The sequence below is a fragment of the Schistocerca cancellata genome, chromosome 3, assembly GCF_023864275.1.
Source record: "Schistocerca cancellata isolate TAMUIC-IGC-003103 chromosome 3, iqSchCanc2.1, whole genome shotgun sequence".
In the NCBI taxonomy this organism is placed as follows: Eukaryota; Metazoa; Arthropoda; class Insecta; order Orthoptera; family Acrididae; genus Schistocerca; species Schistocerca cancellata.
This window is the reverse complement of record NC_064628.1, coordinates 412,532,411-412,542,410: the sequence shown is the minus strand read 5'-3', so window position 1 is coordinate 412,542,410 and position 10,000 is coordinate 412,532,411. Positions and strand designations below refer to the sequence as shown.

Genomic DNA, 10,000 nt, shown 5'->3' with positions numbered 1-10,000 from the left:
GGACCGGACGAGCCGACCGATTGGTTTTGATCTAATAAAAGCGTCCCTTCCATCTCTGGTCGGGACTCTGTTTGCATGTATTAGCTCTAGAATTACCACAGTTATCCAAGTAATGTGGGTACGATCTAAGGAACCATAACTGATTTAATGAGCCATTCGCGGTTTCACCTTAATGCGGCTTGTACTGAGACATGCATGGCTTAATCTTTGAGACAAGCATATGACTACTGGCAGGATCAACCAGGGAGCTGCGTCAACTAGAGCTGAGCAGCCGGCCGCCCGGGAGCGTGTCGCAGGGGCCCGCGCGAACACGCAAGCGTCCGCTCAATTATTCTGCAAACAGGAGGAGGCTGAGCTCCCATGCACAATACATCTCGAAACCCTCTCAGGTCCCGGCGGCGCGCAGCGCCGTCCTAAGTACTTGGTCGGGTTCGAGAGAGGCGCAATCGCCCGGAGTTAGGCCAGTAGACGCTTTAGGTGCGACCACCCGTGCTCCCAACTGAGCTTGCCGCTGCCGACACAGGCCCGGGAGCGTGCTGTCGTGGCATTGCCGGCGGGAGACAACACGCGCCACCTACGGTGACCGGCAGCTCCAACGCCAGCGCCACAGAAGGGCAAAGGCCCCACGTCGGTGCCGAAGCGAACTCTCCCAGCACAGCGCACGTGCCAACACGTCCGCACAACTGCGATAAAAACCACCAGCGAGAACCGCTGGGGCGACCGAGCAGCAGACGGCGTCGCGGCGCCGAGTGCCGGGCGGCGGCGCATCCTCAACGCACACAGTCCTCAGTCGGACCAGCACACTGCAGATGTCCACCGCGCTTCGCACCGGGCCCGCGAGGACCCACTTTGGCCGCACGGCGCCGCGCGCAGGGTGCCCCGGCGCGCAGCTGCGCCGCCTGCCGCGTCCGTCGGCCGGCGCGCCTGCCACTGGGCGCCCCCACCAGCCGGCTGTAGCGCGTGCGCCCACGCACCGCGCGGCCAGCACGCCGGCCGGCCCCCCCTCACCGGCCGGGTAGAGTCCCACCGAGCCACCGCCGCGTATCGCTTCACACACAGATTTGCCCTTACTGATTTACCTCCAGCAACAACAACCGCACCACAATGGGTTACCAGTTGTTCATTTGCGTAACGTCACCAGCAAACGTAGACGTCCATCCCCGTTTGCAAATGCAACGATTATTGCATGCCTGTCTGTTAGGTGTCACGACACACTACGTCTGCCCACATACACGCAACAAAATGTGCACGACTAGAGAACACGTGGGAGGTGGCCCCCTACGTATGCGATGTCCATTACGAGACCGACTGTCAACCGGCATCTGTACCATGTCGCAGATGTGGAACGCGGTGCACCATGCTATCACACAGTGTGAGAAGAGACGACTACGTTTGAATACACGCGCCACTACATCAACAGACGGCTCATGCTGATCGCCATCCAGGGCGTCCGTTACACCCACACGTCCCTATGGCGTACCACACTGCAATGCAGCAGTTATGGGGAGACGGCATGTGGCTGAGTGCACAACATTTGGACCGTATGGTTCGCTGTTGTTGGGCGCAGTCGTTGTACGGTCACACATGTGCCACAGCGTATCATTCGGTACATACGGACCTATGTGCAGTACAGTGTGAGGGTTAAGCGTACGACATCAGCGGACAGTGGACACAGGCCGTACCACGACGTAGACTGAGCGCTTCGACATGCGATTGCCAGTGAACAGCTGCGAAGGGCATTGAACACGCAAGCACCTGAACGACCAGCATGCGAAGGCAGGGGGGAAGGGAGGGGGGCGCTGTACATCCTGCAGTCGTCCACATAACAGTGTACAGCGGGAGCATGTAAAAAGTAAGCAACACTTGCAAAGTGTTGAACATGAAACGATACACAAGAGGGTGGGCGGTGCGAGTAGCGAACTATATTCAGAGGGTTGTGGTTAGACAACACTAGATTAATGTAACGTGTCATATGCCAATTACAGAGCAGGTTAAGGCCCAACTTGGGTTAGGTTAAGGCCCAACTTGGGTTAGGTTAAGGCCCAACTTGGGTTAGGTTAAGGCCCAACTTGGGTTAGGTTAAGGCACAATGTGGGTTAGGTTAAGGCACAACGTGGGTTAGGTTAAGGCACAACGTGGGTTAGGTTAAGGCCCAACGTGGGTTAGGTTAAGGCCCAACGTGGGTTAGGTTAAGGCACAACGTGGGTTAGGTTAAGGCACAACGTGGGTTAGGTTAAGGCACAACGTGGGTTAGGTTAAGGCCCAACTTGGGTTAGGTTAAGGCACAACGTGGGTTAGGTTAAGGCACAACGTGGGTTAGGTTAAGGCACAACGTGGGTTAGGTTAAGGCACAACGTGGGTTAATTTAAGGCACAACGTGGGTTAGGTTAAGGCACAACGTGGGTTAGGTTAAGGCACAATGTGGGTTAGGTTAAGGCACAACGTGGGTTAGGTTAAGGCACAAATTGCGTTACATTGCGGTACAAATTGCGTTACATTGCGGTACAAATTGCGTTACATTGCGGTACAAATTGCGTTACATTGCGGTACAAATTGCGTTACATTGCGGTACAAATTGCGTTACATTGCGGTACAAATTGCGTTACAAATTTGGTTAGGTTAAGGTGCAAAATGGGTTAGGTTAAGGTGCGAAATGGGTTGGATTACAGTACACAACGTGGTAAGAGATAGTGTGTTGGGGGGGGGGGGGCCGAGGTTCGTTGGTAGTGATCATTGTAAGTGGATGTCTGAGGCAGCGTCAGTATGTCACAGCAGTTATGTCTCGTCAGGATGCGCTTTTCGCTCGTGACTGGAGGCGCGCCGCGTCTGTGGTTGCGGCAAGGGAGTGGCAGACCTGTGTGATTCATTCCTGCCATTGTTTCTGTGCTGTAACAGGAGGCAGTGTGGTGGTGTTGGGTGCACCCCTGTGTAGGACATGTGTGGGTGTTGGTGGCTTATCTGAGCAATTGTGGATGTCGGACGGGTGGGATATTCTATTTTATAATTGGACCCCCTGGTGTGGTTATCACAGTGTGGATGGTGTACTGTGGCGGAGAGGATGCACCGGACGTTGGTCCATGCTGGTGCTTACATATTGTATCTGTGTCTGTTACAGGCAGAGAGTAATGTGTGATAGAGTGTCTCGCTGAGGTGTGGTTCATATTGTGTGCACAGACTTACAGCATGTATAGGGACATTTTTTTTTTTTTTTTTTTTTTACATTTAATTGTAACATACATTACCCACTATCTAGGTTACAAAAGTGGGTACTAATTACTAAACAAAACTACATTTTACATCAAGCAGTACTTCTACTCTAAGAATGTTATTTACTACATATATTGTTTGAACATCGGCCGCTTTGCCGCTCCGGATTTCCAGGAGCGTTGCCCGTCCCTACCGCGAGGAGGTGGGCCGTCTACTACCTAGAGAACCACTGCTGTTTTTTTTAATATTTTTGCCTCCCTCCACCACCCTTTATTTACACAGTTCTACACAAAACTACAACTACAACATACAATGATTACAATATACAGCGCTTCTGCGCTATCTACATTTACAAAAAACTTTAATACATGAAAAAATACAAAATTACAAAATTACAAAATGCACGCTTTTACACTAATTGTATACATGATTAATATTGTCTATAAAAGATCAATTGATTAATTCTTGTCTCAATATATACAAATGCAATGTCCAGTCAAGTTTTCAGGATTTGAGTGGGGTTTTAGGTTTGGACTTGAAGGAAGGCAACAACTACCCTGTTGGAAAACACCCCAGGGCATCCCACGCACCTATGTCACCATAGATCGGGGAGCCCCACCATCTCTCCCTACTTGCCCTCATTTCAGTCCATGTACTCTTTTGTTCGTTTGGTAAGGAAGGCGGACGGGTACCCCTCGCTAACGGAACTCCAGTATGCAAGGGACAGCCGCCATTCCATCCCCACCAGGGTAACTCATGTTTGTTTTAAAATTGTTGCCGCTCAATACTCCTCAGACCTGTTGAGGAGTACGGCTTTTCTCGCGTTTAACTATCGTAGTTAATCAAAGATTAATTTGGCGAATGCGGACACTGAATCAACCAGACTTTGTAAGACTTTATAGGCATCAGGGTTTCTTAAAAGAAGTGCTACATCCTGATTAGGTAGTTCCTGCCTTAGCTCAGAGGCAACTGGTTCGAAGTCTGGGCAATCAAAGACCACATGTTCAGGCGTCCCCATAGGGGCACCACAAATACACTCAGGTGTTGGTTGGCTGCCTATCCTATGGAAATATGTAGGATAGGGGCCATGTCCTGTCAGAAAATGAACTATACCTTGTGAAGGTATTAGATGCTTGATGCGTAGTCTCTCTTGTACGTTTGGAAGGAAGTCGTAAACTCGCCTTCCTGTGTCTGAAGTGTCCCATTGTTCTTGCCAAGATGTTAGTGTCTTTTGCTTAATTTCCTTTACATTGTTCAGATGTTCACCCATAATTTGTGTTACTTTTAGAAAATCCCGTTTTACCAGCCAGTATACTGCTGCGTTTTGCCGTATTGTCAGATCCAGTGGGCATAGGCCCATAATGATACTAAGAGCGTCTGTTGGTGTGGTGCCAAAGGCACCTATGCATCTAAGGATAACATTGCGTTGAATACGCCTGACCATAAGCGCAGGCCTCACCTGAGTGAGTTTGTGGGCCCAGGCACTGGAGCCGTATCCTACTATTGGTGCTAAAATACAGTTATGATACATTTTTGTTGCCAACGGAGGTAGATGAAAACGCCGTTGGGCTATACTAATCAGTTTATTTAAGACTGCTAATGCTTTTGAAGCAACATGATTAATATGTGGCACATAACTCCATGCCTCATCTATGAGGACGCCCAAGTATTTCGCAACTCGTGTACGCGCCACTACTTTATTGTCTAATCTTATGATGGGGTCACGGGCCAATTTGCCCTTAAGGAGAATGTATTGAGATTTGTGAGGTGCAATTTCTAACTTAGAAGATTTACACCATTGTGTTAAGATCTCGAAAACATGGCCTGCATTTGTCTCTATTTCGGTACGACTGTCGCCCTCGATAAGGACGAGGAGATCATCTGCATATGCCACGACTCCTAGTGCTACATTGTTCTCCTCAAGAGTTCTCAGCAGAGGATCCATGTTTATATCCCAGAACAAAGGGCCGCACACAGAACCCTGTGGACAGCCCTTTGTTATGTTCTTGAACACCACAGCACCAGGAGCCGTGATTTTAGCAACCCTATTCCGGCAGTAGTCCTTCAAACAACTGTATAGCATTACCGGACACTCAATCTCCCGAAGACGAGAGAAAAGCGCCGGCCACCACAGGTTGTCGAAGGCACCGGAGATATCCACCTTGACTCCAAGAACATATTTCCTTGTAGATGAGTGTACAATACTTGCGACCTTATTTACGGCATCAGATGTTGATTTGCCTTTACGGAAACCGTATTGCATGTCACTCATTCCACGAAGGATTCTGTGACTTGACAGCCTTGAGACCAGCAGCTTCTCAAGCGCCTTTCCCAGGACATCCAAGAGGCATATAGGCCTGTAAGACTTTGGTATTGTTGGATCTTTGTCAGGTGACTTCTTTATTATTATAACTTCCGCAGTCTTCCAGCGAGTTGGGAAGGACTGTGTTTCCAGACACCTGTTGTATATCTTTGCAAGGCCTGGGGCCAACTTGTGCACAATATTCTGCAGAACTTCCGCAGGTATTGCGTCTGGCCCTGGGGCCTTGCGTCTGGCAAAAGAGAGTATAGCTGTTTGTACCTCCTCAACCGAGAAGGGGTATACTTGTAGTTCATTATTGTACTCCGTCTGTTCCTGCATCCTAATCTCCTGTTGCATCTCGTTGTCCGTTTCCGGTCGGTCGTCGGGGAGGAGCACATTAAGTAACTCCTCAGCTGTCTCCACCCAGTCTTTCGTCATACTGTCATTGTCTCCAAGTCTTACTGTCGAGAGATGCATTGGGGAATGTATCTTCTCTCTCACCATTTTATATGGGATACCCCATGGGTCTAGGGTAAGATGAGACTTTACAAAGTCCTCCCAGCTTCGCTGGCGATGTTGCCTTAGGGTTTCTTTGAAAATCCATTTTCGTCTCCTGTACAAGGCAAGATGGTATTGCCTTTCGTCCCGGGTGAAAGACGCCTGATAGCTGCGCCGTGCCCTTCTCATAGACTGCCTGAGCCGAGTGAGCTCCGGAGTCCATGGAGAGGTCGTTTCGCGTATGAGACGTCTTCGCGTCGGTATCGCTGCGGCCACTGCCGCCTTTATAGAGACAATCAAGGCCTCAACAGCCTCTTCCACGTTAAACGGGCCATCTTCCAACTCTGGAGGATTGAACTCTGCCTCCAGCAGGCCCCAATCGGCTCTCCCATAATCATATTGCGTTGTCCACCCCTCTGGCACGTGTTCCGCAAGTAGTGCGACTGAAAATTCAATTATGTTATGGTCACTTGTTGTAAGATTTTCTAGAACTTTCCAACTCTGAATATTATTTGCTACGTTAACTGAACTCAGCGTCACATCTATGTGAGACGCTGCCCCGGCTCGACTCCTATAGGTAGGAGGGTTGCCAGGGAGGTTTATTACATGTAATTGATGTTCCATTATGAAATCCTCGAGCGCAATTCCTCTTTGATCCTGGGCTCCACTGTGCCAGAGAGGGGATTTTGCGTTACTATCCATTGTAATAATGAGTGGTCTGCCAGCCAGGGCACGCAAGACAGTTGTCAAATGCCTCAGGTATATTTGTATTTGGTCTCTGTATTGACAATAAACATTTATGAAGAACCAATGTGTATTACAATAATTTATCTCGATTACAGTCACATGTGTATTACAAAACTGTGTTAGAACAGTAGTTTTGATTGACTTGTTTATTATAACAATGACTGACATTGGGTTTTGACCAGTAGAGATCACCTGAGCTGTTCCAGGGAGGCCTGGGACCCTGCCTGAGGCAGAGTACCGCTCTTGTATTAATAAGATGTCAGTATACCTTTCTTCAGCTAATTTGCAGAGCTCCTGAGTAACCAGTGAGCTCCGCATTGCATTTATCTGCATACAATTTAGTCTAGTCATGGGAATCTGGTGTAATAGTGGCTTGCAGGCCAAGCCTGGGCAGGATCAAAGGCGATTCTGCCGTGCATTCTAACCATATCTTCGTAAACTTTATTTAGATCAAATTTCCTACCCCTCCGGATGTAAACTTTCGAAACCAGATCAGATAGTTTATCGTATTCTGTGGGAATGTTTAAAGCAACAAGTTCTATGCAGTCTGCATCCTCCAGAGTTGGAAATGTGATTTTATTTCCACGGGGATGCCCAGCTCGGACCAGCTGCCTCAGTGCGGCGTTAAGAGTCTGTGAGTTTTCCAACCTAGACAACCGCAGAGTCTCCTCACATATTAGGTAGGTATTTCCAGGCGGACAATTGTTAAAAGATCGTTTCTGTTCTTGAGTGTCTACCTCTACATCATCTACATTTACACCATCACCCAGAGTTATTTTATTTACAGATGTAACTACTTTGATCAAGTCTACATTCTCATCTACTTCATCCATTTTTACACCATCACCATAAGTTAATTTATTTACAGACGTGGCTACTTTAATCAAGTCTGCAGTCTCTTTATCTGTTCCCTTTGCAGGACCATCAGACGCAGACGCCGACGGCTCCGCCCCATCTCGACGAGAAGCGGAACCCACCGCCATGGCCGCCGACGGTCCCAGTGACTCCGGAAGGCCGCCCCTGGAGGCCAGGAAGGACCCGACCTGACAGGAGAAGTCCTCCGTCTCGGGCTGCACTTCAGGCACCGGCACAGCATAGATCTCCCCCTCCCTCCGCGAGGAGCTGTCTCCACCCGGGGAGGCGAGACCCGCCAGCCCAGTCGCCTTCACCACCATCGAACCTGGAAGACTCCCCCGGCAGGCCGGGGAACCTCCGACCTGGCACGAGAAGTCCGCTGTCTCCGCTTGTACAGTTGGCACTGGAACAGAGTAAACATTAGATATTTCCTCCTCTTGCTCACCATCCAAAGAGGACAGTGACTCTTGTAATTTCCTCCACCTTCCCGCATCTCTCAATGTTTTGCTTGGCGACTTCCTACGAGTGACCTTATAGCGTGTCGCCATAGTCGGTCCTCTGGATTAGTCGCTGGAGAAGTAACTTGTAAGTCAAACACTCCTTACCAGGAGTGTTACATGTTCGCTTTCGATATCTGCATGGGATACAAAGTGGAGTATCTTTTGTGCAATTCTTTTTGTCATGGGTGTCACACCCGCAGTTTCCACACACGGGCTTCAAAAAGTTACAATATTTAGCAACATGGCCGTAGTCTTGGCACTTAGAGCACTTTGCTAAGGCCGTATAATCTTTCACTGAAATTGCATTGTAACCAATATATAGCCTATTTGTCACTATTATCTGCTTTCTCAGTACAGGTGCAACCTCAATTGCGTAGTGTACCGTATTTCGGTCACGAGGACCTGCTTTAAATCGTATTTTTAACTGCTCGTTAAACTCCTCACGAGTCATTTTTTCCTCAAAATTCTGTGCGTATAAACAATCTGTTACATCGTCCTGAGACATGTACGACGGTACGTCGTACATCATCATTAGGGGGCGACGTTTGCGTGGTTTCTCACATATAAATGAGTCTTTTAGTTTCTGGTTGTTCATTATTTTGTCGCTATCCTCAGTTGAGGCCACTTCTACAATTAGTACATTTTTTGTTGTTCTTATATTGTTAATTTTAATCTTGTCTACACGCGGGTTTATGCTCTGTTCAAATTTTTCTTTGGCCTTTTTAACATCCTCACCCTTTTTTGGTTTTATAAAAAGAGTTGGGACTGATTTTTCCACGTTTTGTTTTATAGTCTCCTGGACTGTTCTTTTAATTGCCGGTGCTGCCGCTAACGCAGCTGCATAAGTCTTTTGTGGTCTCTGTTGCTCTTTGCGCAGGCGTTCATTTTCCGCCTTTACCTCTGCATACTGACCCTCTAGTTTGGCATGAGCCAGGGCCCAGTTCGCAATGTCTTCTTTAATCACCCTGATTTGATCAGCAGTGATCTTTCCATGCTTAACACTTCGGTCAAGCAACCTTAAAAAGCGTGCATGTCTTTCCATCACAGTCTGTTCAGCATTCAAATCGATAGGAGCTTCCTGCTCCGAAAGCGCCGTTTCACCCTCTGTTTGCTCAGCCATGATTAGAGAGTGAAAAAAGAAAGTGGGGCCCGTCTGTTTCCCCCGACCGGCACCTCTGGCATGGGGGGGGGCTATTGTGCAGCTCGCTCACCAGTCCCGCCCCTTGACCAAGAGCATTTTGAGCTGCTGGGTTTAGCGAGCCGTTTCCAGCTCACTAGTCCCCTTCCACGACCGCATCACTGAAGATTTCACCCGTCCCTCCCCGGCAAATGCCCACCGCATTCCGGAGAGGCGGATTCACCTCTCGGCCTTCGCCCCCTACTAGGCCGAGTTTCCACCTTACGGCCAGGGACCCAGTCCTACCCAGGTGCTGGGTCGGTCCCCCAGACGTTCGGGGGTCTGGCCCCATCTAACCTAGCCAGGGACATGTCACCACGCCCTGGCTTGGCGGAACATGTCCGGGACTTCCCGTTCACGGCGATGAGCCTTTGCCGGCTCAGGCCGCGATCCCTCCCCAGCAAATGCGGCCGTGGGAAGACAGGGCACTGGTGTTGTTGTGCCCTGTGCAGGGACAGGTGTTGTGTCCCTTCAGACGCAGCTTCCCCTGCGCCACGCACCCTTTGCTTTCGCTTTGGGTTGGGGGACATTTAACGTCGTCCAGGACGTGAGGAACTGCAGCAGCCAGACCGCAGGGTTCCGGGATCGTCGTGAGACTTACCCTCATACCCTCGCCCAGCTACCGCGCTCAACTGAGGAGAGACCGGTGTCGTGTCTCTCGTAACGCAGCTCCCCCTGCGCCATGAACCCTTTGCTTTCGCTTGGGTTGGGGGC

The 10,000-nt window shown here is 49.6% G+C and overlaps 1 non-coding gene across 1 annotated transcript in view; it reads right to left on the bottom strand.

Moving 5' to 3' along the window:
• LOC126178821 (small subunit ribosomal RNA) overlaps positions 1 to 247 on the bottom strand; it is a 1,909-nt gene extending 1,662 nt beyond the window's left edge. Inside the window, exon 1 of the ribosomal RNA XR_007536672.1 lies at positions 1 to 247. This exon is cut by the window's left edge and continues 1,662 nt beyond it. This is a non-coding gene — a ribosomal RNA (small subunit ribosomal RNA).
• Between the last annotated feature and the right edge of the window lie 9,753 nt (positions 248 to 10,000).